An 8,499-nucleotide genomic window follows, 5' to 3' on the forward strand; every position below is an offset into this window, starting at 1 on the left:
ATGTTAACATGATCCGGTATGTGGAATAATACTGGTAGGTCATCTGAATACAAAATATAAGAGACGATGACATCAGACACTATGATATTTTTGTGAACCACAATATCTAACACGTCACCAGTTCCACCAGTGGAATAATGAGTGGTGCACTGTGGCGCTGAGATTTCGAAATCATTCTTATCAAGTAAATCAATTAGTTTCAAGCCTGAGGGCTTTGAAATTCTGCTCTTCCAAAGTGGGTGCTTAGCGTTCAGATCACCTACTAAAATATTCCTACGTCTAAAGCTTAAGAGTTCAGTGAAGTCAGCATCACTCCACGCTCTGCCTGGAGATTTATAAACAGCTGCAAGCAGTACTTCGCTATTACAAATTGGTATGCAGACCCCTGTCGCTTCTACTGCATCAAGGGGTGGTAGGTCTACATGGTTATGGGGAATGCCTTTTCTTACTGCAACAGCATTTCCGCCTTTTCTGCCCGAGTGGCGGTCGCTTCTATAAAAGTAGTAATTTGGAATAAAGAACCTCTCATGAGGTTTCAGATGTGTCTCTGAAAACAGGGCCACATCTACGTGTAGTTCTTGCAGCTGTTTACTGAGCTCATAGCGCTGCCTCCCAATGCCGTTCGCATTCAATGCTATGACTTTGAGGGGCCTGTGTACACTAGTGGCCATTTTGTTTCATGAGATTTAGCACAGTCTTGGTAATGGCCATTATTTTTTCCTCCTTGGACATTGCACAATTGAAATCTGTTATTATCTGCTGTACTACAGTCACTACTCTCAACATATTGTCGAGGGATTGACTGTTTACACGAGTAGTCCGAACTGACTGACCTGTTTCCTTCTGCAGTGCAGGGGCCGGTACAATCTGCTTCCTTGTTGTAGGTGTAGCCACCGGAACGTTGTTTTCCTGAGGGCGCTGTTGCTGCTCTACTCTACTGCCTCGGAGTGCCGCAGCGAAGGAGACACCTGGAGTGACCGTGGTTGAAGAGAATACCCTCCCCGTATTTCTGGACGTTCTCTGAGCCTTCTTTCTCTGTTGCTCCTCCTTGGCATGTTTGCAACCCCGATAATTGGCGGGATGTGGCTTCTCTCCCTCCGCTAATCGGCAGTTGCAGCATACTGGTGTGGAGGCAGAGTTCTCCTTTTCTGGGCACTCCTTTTTAAGTGGCCACCTCTGTACCACAAAAAACGCGGGGGCTGTTTGTCGTTAGCCCAAACGTGGCCGAACTGCTGGCCGTTGTAGCACTGTGTGAGCCCGCTTTGTGCTTAGTACGCCTCTACCTTGATGGCAATGTGACAGATGTTGGTCTGTCGGAAAAATTCTTGGGACTTCTCCGTTCTAGGAAGTGTGGCAAGGAACAAGGAAAGGTAAAAGTTATTTGTTCCTTCTGGAGGAATCCGAAGAATGCTCATTTGTTTGACGCTATTGACGTCAAACCCCAGACTCACCAGACCGTCAGAGTTATCTTCCGCTGGAGTATTTGTGGAAGGTGACGGATAACATCTTTGACGTGTTTCTCAGACTTGTGATAACATGTAAAGTATGATAGGTTGTTACTTTCTAGGAAATTTTTGATGTCTGAGAAGTCCGCCATTTCCTTCGTCGACAATTGTGGTCCCGCTCCTAGTGTTGTGGAACTCAAAATTGTCCGTGACTAGGTCTTTGACCTTCCTTTGCAACTGCATCAGTTTTGTCGAAAAGGTTAGTACGATTTGAGGCGGCCTACCTGGTTTGTTGCTCCATGGCTGCTGTTCTCCCGACTTGTTGGCTGTCTCCTCCACGTCCATTCCTGATATCCTCAGTGGCGCAAAGTATTCTTTGTTGGTACTTCAACCTGGGATTTTATCCTAGGGTCCCTGGGGATAGGTGATGACTTCGGTTTTTTCGTCTGTTCTTCTGAAGATTTTCGCTTTTGTCTCCTTAGCTCTTGAAATTCCTCGGCTGATTCTTCTTTTTCTTCCAGCAGGAGAGACTCTCGCATCTCCCTGTGGATGGCAGCATAGAGGCGCAGCATGGCTATAAAGAACGCCTTGCCGTCGAGGTGCTTACAGAGCACTGCCCTCTCGGCCTCGGATTTCGTTATAAGTATATTCCATACTGCGCCGTTTCCATTTATGGAGGGTGATATATGGATAAGCTACCTTATTGTCTGTAAGCCTTTGCCCAGTAACTCGATATCATCCTGGCAGTCAGGATTACTATTTCTTAAGTTTACGTATATCCTGTCGAAGGAAGCCACGATTGAATTCCACACCGTGTCACAAATTTCGGCTCCATCATTTCGCCTGCTTGATAGTACGTTGCCGACCGGACGGTCCCCACCTCCGATGCACTAGCGACGCACTATACTCTGGTAGCAGAATAGTCAACCAGGCAAGCTGCAGACGAACACACTCAACGTCTATGATCACCTGAGAGAACTCAAAAACTCATTCGGTAAGCGTCTCTCCAACTAATCTCCTGATCTGCAACCTCCGAAACTCACTCCTGCCAAACTTCAATCAATCAATCCTAACGCTCAAAGGCAGTCGAAGTCCACATCCTAATCCTCCTGTCTCACTCTCCGTCCTGATCGATCGATCGATTGAAACATTGGCTAACAATGTGCTCCGCCTTTTATATAATGCGTGATGTAGGAGCGAAATTTGCAGAGCGCTGGTTATCTAGCGCGTGTAATGATCTGAATGTGGACTGGACGGCGAGTGCTGCACAAATGCGAGCGATGTTCGATGAGAACGGGGCGATCAGAGTAGTAGTCGAGCCCACAGAGACAGTATCTTAGTTACCGTTGTGTTCGTCAAGACCGTCATTGAACTGACTCCAGAGAAGAACAGCTACGTGTTAGGAGGTCGGATTGATCATTGAGTAAGGAGTAAGGTCGATGAGTGAGAATTTGTCTCCACGACAAGATTCGAAATTGGATGTGAAATTTGGATTGTGAATTCTTGTTGTGTCTTAGGCAACATTGCTTGTGGATTCAGTGCGGGCAGTGAGTTGTGTCTTAATAACTTGTAGTCTTATACGTCAATTCTCGGCTGGGTTGTTGAATCTGTAAGTATCGAGCCAGAGATGACTGGCGTCCCTGTTCCGGGGTACCAGGCATTCTGGGCCGAAAAACTGCCGTTATACAGGCCGAATTTAAAGAAATTATAAAGCAGTACCCCGATGCCGAAACCCAGTACAGGCGCTTATTGGACATCTTGTGCAACATTGAGGACGTGGCCGGCTTCAAAACTGCTGCGATTGGAGAAAGTGCAGAATGGGCGACAATAGTCAGCGCCGTCGACGATAATAGGATTAATTACTACAAGGCCCTCTCCGGCAAGACGCTGTTCAGTGTACTCTGTGGAAACTATAAGGTTACGCTGAACGATCTGAAGACATGGTAAAGGCCAGCTCATCAGGCACAATTATTCCAGCTCGGGAGGAAGGCTTCAACAAGTCCGGAGGCGAAAACGACAAAGTACCGCTGAATCCGCACCGACTCCAAAGAAACCAACGCAGCCGTTGAAAGGAACCCCAAAACAGAGGTTGCCACCAAGAACTACTTCGCCCTCTCAGGGAGGCAACGATGGATACGGACACTTCAGGTACAAAAGCCATTACGCTGTACGAGGAAACCAAAGGTAAAGCAGGCAGGCCCCCCAATAATTCTAACGACCACAGTCAACCTCAATCACTTGCAATAGCAACGAAAAATGTGGTCAAAAATGACGTTGATTTCCGTAATACTACAAACGGGACCACAGTTATCACTAAATGCATGGCGGATTTTGAAGCCGTCAAGACTCATCTATCCCAAAATAAACGTTCCTATTATACCTTCTATCCTAAGTCAAGAAAACCCATTATGGCTGTAATCTTTCACCTCCCTCTCAGTACCCCGGCTGAGGATTTTCTGATGAATTGGTGACCCTGGGATTTGATGTGGTTAGCGTCAAACAGATGACAACCACACGAGAGTCGCCTTCAGAAGAAAGGATAACCAGAAACCTTCCTCTCTTACTTATCACCCTACCCAGGACGGCAAAATAACAAGAAATCTTCAAACTACAAAGCCTTTGCACATTTCCATCCGGGTTGAGGCATATAGAGGACAGAGTGGCCTCACGCCGTGTCACAACTGCAAACAATTTGGCCACGTCTGGGCTAATTCTAAGCAAACTTCCCGTTGCATGTGGTACGGGGGTGACCAGCTGTACAAAGAGTGCCCTGAGAAGGAGAACGCTGACTCAACTCCAGCGTGCTGTAACTGTGAATTGAGGGATGGAGAGAAACCGCATCCCGCAAACTACCTATGCTGCACACACGAGAAGGAGGAAGTACAGAAGAAGAAATTGCAGAGATCACCCAAAACCACAACGGGAAGTGTGTTCTCATCCAATATCGTTACCATTGGAGACTCTTTCGCGGCGGCACTCCGAGGCGACACATCAGAGGAGCAGCGGTCTCAGACTCGCCAACGACCAGTGGCAGCTCCACCAGCAGCCACGATACAGAGCGTTCCGTTCCCTGTACAGGAACACCCCACAGGTCAGACACTTCAGGCTCTTCATGTAAACAGTCAGTCCCTAGACAATATATTGAGAGTAGTCACTGTAGTACAGCAGATAATGACAGAGCTCAGTGGTGCAGTGTCCGAGGAGGAAAAAAAATGGCCATTACCAAGGCTGTGCTAAATCTCATGAAACAAAATGGCCACTAGTGTTCACAGGCCCCTCAAAGTCATAACATTGAATGCGAACGGCATTGGGAGGCAGCACTATGAGCTCAGTAAACAGCTGCAAGACCTACACGTAGATGTGGCCCTGTTTTCGGAGACACATCTGAAACCTCATGAGAGGTTTTTTATTCCAAATTACTACTTTTGAAGAAGCGACCGCTCCTCGGGCAGAAAAGGCGGAACTGCCGTTGCAGTAAGAAAAGGCATTCCCCATAACCACGTAAACCTACCACCCCTTGATTCAGTAGAAGCGACAGGGGTCTGCATACCAATTTGTAATAGCGAATTGCTGCTTGCAGCTGTTTATAAATCTCCAGGCAGGGCCTGGAGTGATGCTGATATCACTGAGCTCTTAAGCTTTAGACGTAAGAATACTTTAGTAGGTGATCTGAATGCTAAGCACCCACTTTGGACGAGCATAGTTGCAAATCCCTCAGGCTTGAAACTCATTGATTTATTTGATAAGAGTGATTTCGAAATCTCAGTATCATAGTGCCCCACTCATTATTACCCTGCGGGAAATGGTGACGTGATAGACATTGTGGTTCACAAAAATATCATAGTGTCTGATGTCATCGTCTCTTATATTTTCGATTCTGATCGCCTACCAATAATATTCCACATACCGGATGACGTTAAAATTATGAATTTTTCAAAACCCATTGAAAAATTTACAGATTGGGAGCGGTTTCAAAGCCTCGCCTCTGAGTTAATATCACTAAACGAGAAATTAATTCGGGGGTAGAAGCCAATAAAGCAGCACGTGACTTTGCAGCCTCTATTGCTTCGGCATATAGGTTGTCGACAAGTAAAGTTACACTTTCGGATATAAACAACGATCTACCTGCTCTAGATCATTTGATAAAATACAAGCAGAGGCTATGAAAATTGTGGCAAGACACCAGGATCAAGCGTGTAAAGCTGCAGTCAATTGGTTCACCAATTCGATCAGACGAATGACCCGAAAAAGGGCACTTGAACGGTGGCAAAAAAAAAAAAGTAACGCTGAAGTCACACCTCAGGGTATATGGCCCATTGCGTTACCTCTCTTAAAGAGAGGCGGACCAAGATCACCAACTGCTGTTCATGGTTCTTCTAGCCTTAAAGACACCTCTTTTAGAACGTACTTGGGTCGCTTCATCATCAATTCTTTCGTCATGGAGTAAGGCTCTATCCCCTACTACAAACAAATGAATGTTTAGAATTTTGTCTTGCTGTTCCTTACTTCGTTCCTTCATAGCTATCAGATTGCTCTTAGCTAATTCGTAACTGGACTGAAGCCTAGATAGCAATTCCCTTACGTAATTATCATACTATAGTGTACGCCTCGGGCTTCTTTCTGTAGTATGCTAGGTATATTCGGCTTCCTACCGAACATGAGCTCATGAGTTGGGACCGGATTTTAATGCAAATGCACATTTCTTTCTTGCAACCAGAATGTATGCTCGTTTGGATATATGTATGAATGACTTCATTTCTTAAATTTTGGACATGATTTGATGGTGCATATAAATGCATATTTTCTCTGTTTTATGAATAAGCATCATATTTTCGAAGATCTCTATTTATACTGCATATTTCCCTTTCAAAATATTTTAATATATTTTAACGTGTTGGATTACTGAAGACGCCGTTCGGATTGTTAACTGGTTTATTCAACAACCTACAAGTAACGGCTATAATTACTTTTCACACAGTTGCGGGGTTTCACATTTTATAACCCTATTCACAATAATCAATTCACTCTATTGACAGTGTTTACAGGGTTCACAGTACGGGATCTACATAAGTCCCATTGTATAACACTCCCAATTAATTCTGTTACACACACGTCCGGTACTTCTTTCCGCGACGGCTGCTATATTCCAACTCCACTCGTAGGCTGCTGCCTTGAGAACTGTTGATCACACACTGGCTCTACTACTACTTAACTCGGCGACTGCTACGTTACAACTAACTCCGCAGGCAGCGCAGCTCTCTTATATAGGGGCTGTGTGGGCCTGTTACGTGCCACATCACAGTAGGAAGCTGTGCCGCGTCACAGTGTTTCCATATAGCCTAGCAACGCTGTCACTTCGCGCCGTCTTACGTCACCGCGCGTTGCGCGTTACGTTACCGTGCGGAGGGGGGAGGGGAGCGCTGACTCATCCGCCACGTGACTGTGGACTGAGTTGCCACGTTGCTGCTGGGTAAGGTGGGGTTCTCCGTTGCGCAACATGTCACAATGCTCCTTCCTTAAGGCTGTTCTTCCCGAATAACCTAACGGTGCATCCCTGTTAATTTTCTTTGGAGGCTGTCCTTGCAGCTGTTTCGGCTACTCCTCGCAACAACTATCATCCGGCCGTTACAACAGCTCCCCTCTCAAGACCTGCCCGTCTCGAGCGGTTTCCTTTCAGCTCGCCAGAAGATCCAGTTGTGTCCCACTCATCCATCACTTTCATTCTACGGCACATTCACTCTCTCTGGGGAGGCCGGTTCTTCTATTTTACCGGCTCCTCTTCTGTGCCCTGCGTTTTTTTTTTTCCGTTTTGGAGGGGGTCGACCCCTCCACAGTGTTCAGATCTTACTTCTCTGTAATGGGACAGGTGTGAAAATTCGCTTTGCGATTTCCAATCCCTTTGACCTCCTGTGGCTCTTGTTAAATTCCCACTTGCTTCCAAGCCGTAGCTGGTCCACGAAGTCTGGATTCTTGGTTTCCTTGGTGCCTTCCGGGAGCACCAGTTGTTTCCATCTGGGATTCCATCCTTTCTGAGTTCCTCTCGTAGAATGATTTCTGTTCCAATTCTTCTGCCGTTCCTACTCGGCTGGCGGTCCTTCTTTCCGCTGGCATCCGAAGGATCCCTGGGGAGTTTCCTTCTTGAAGTCATTTCTCCAACGTCGTGCCACTGTCGCGCGACGGGATATCTTCCTACAGGTGGCAGCCAACTTCATCCGGTGTCCACAGTTTTCCCATGTCGAGTTTTTATATATTTCGTCGATGACGGTCCCTGCTCCTTTTCTTCTTCGGTTCTCCGACCGACATTAATTCGGCGTCTTCTACGGGTACCTCTCGTAATTCTGCCGCCTCAGGTTTCCTGTTCGCTGAGGTCAGCTCTTCTTCTTTTTGACGTGCCTCCATTTCTCGGTAGGCCATCTTCACTCCGACCGGTATTGCAATGGGGAACTCTTCCTGTCGTGCCGCCGCAGGTTTCGTGTCCGCGGAAGTCTTTTCTCGCCAGGCGGCCATCTCTTCTTGCCAGGCTTTCGAGTCGGAGTCCGCCTTCTCTTGATAGGCCCTCATCTCTTTCAGCATTTCTTCTTTCTCAGCCTTCCTTTCTTCCTTCTGTTTCCTCCTACTCTCCTCCATCTCTTCCTTCTCTTTCCTCCTCTCTTCCTCCCTATCGGCTTTCAGTCTGGCAGTCATTTGCTCCTGGGCGAACAATAGACGTACCATCATCTTTTCCATGTCCATGTTGTAGCAGTAAAAATACTCTATGCACAATAATTCAATTATTTGCCGAGGCGTGTTCAAGTTTGTATCCTGTCGGTCACGTGTTTAAGTCCAAATCCAACTTCTGACACCAATGCAACGTGTTGGGTTACTGAAGACGCCGTTCGGATTGTTAACTGGTTTATTCAACAACCTACAAGTAATGGTGACAATTACTTATCACACAGTTGCGGGGTTTCACACTTTATAAACCTATTTGCAATAATCAATTCACTCTATTGTCAGTCGTCAACTCGTTTTCACAGTACGGGAGCTATATAAGTCCCACTGTATCACACTCCCA

Source organism: Cryptotermes secundus, unplaced genomic scaffold (assembly GCF_002891405.2).
Source record: "Cryptotermes secundus unplaced genomic scaffold, Csec_1.0 scaffold951, whole genome shotgun sequence".
Lineage (NCBI taxonomy): Eukaryota > Metazoa > Arthropoda > Insecta > Blattodea > Kalotermitidae > Cryptotermes > Cryptotermes secundus.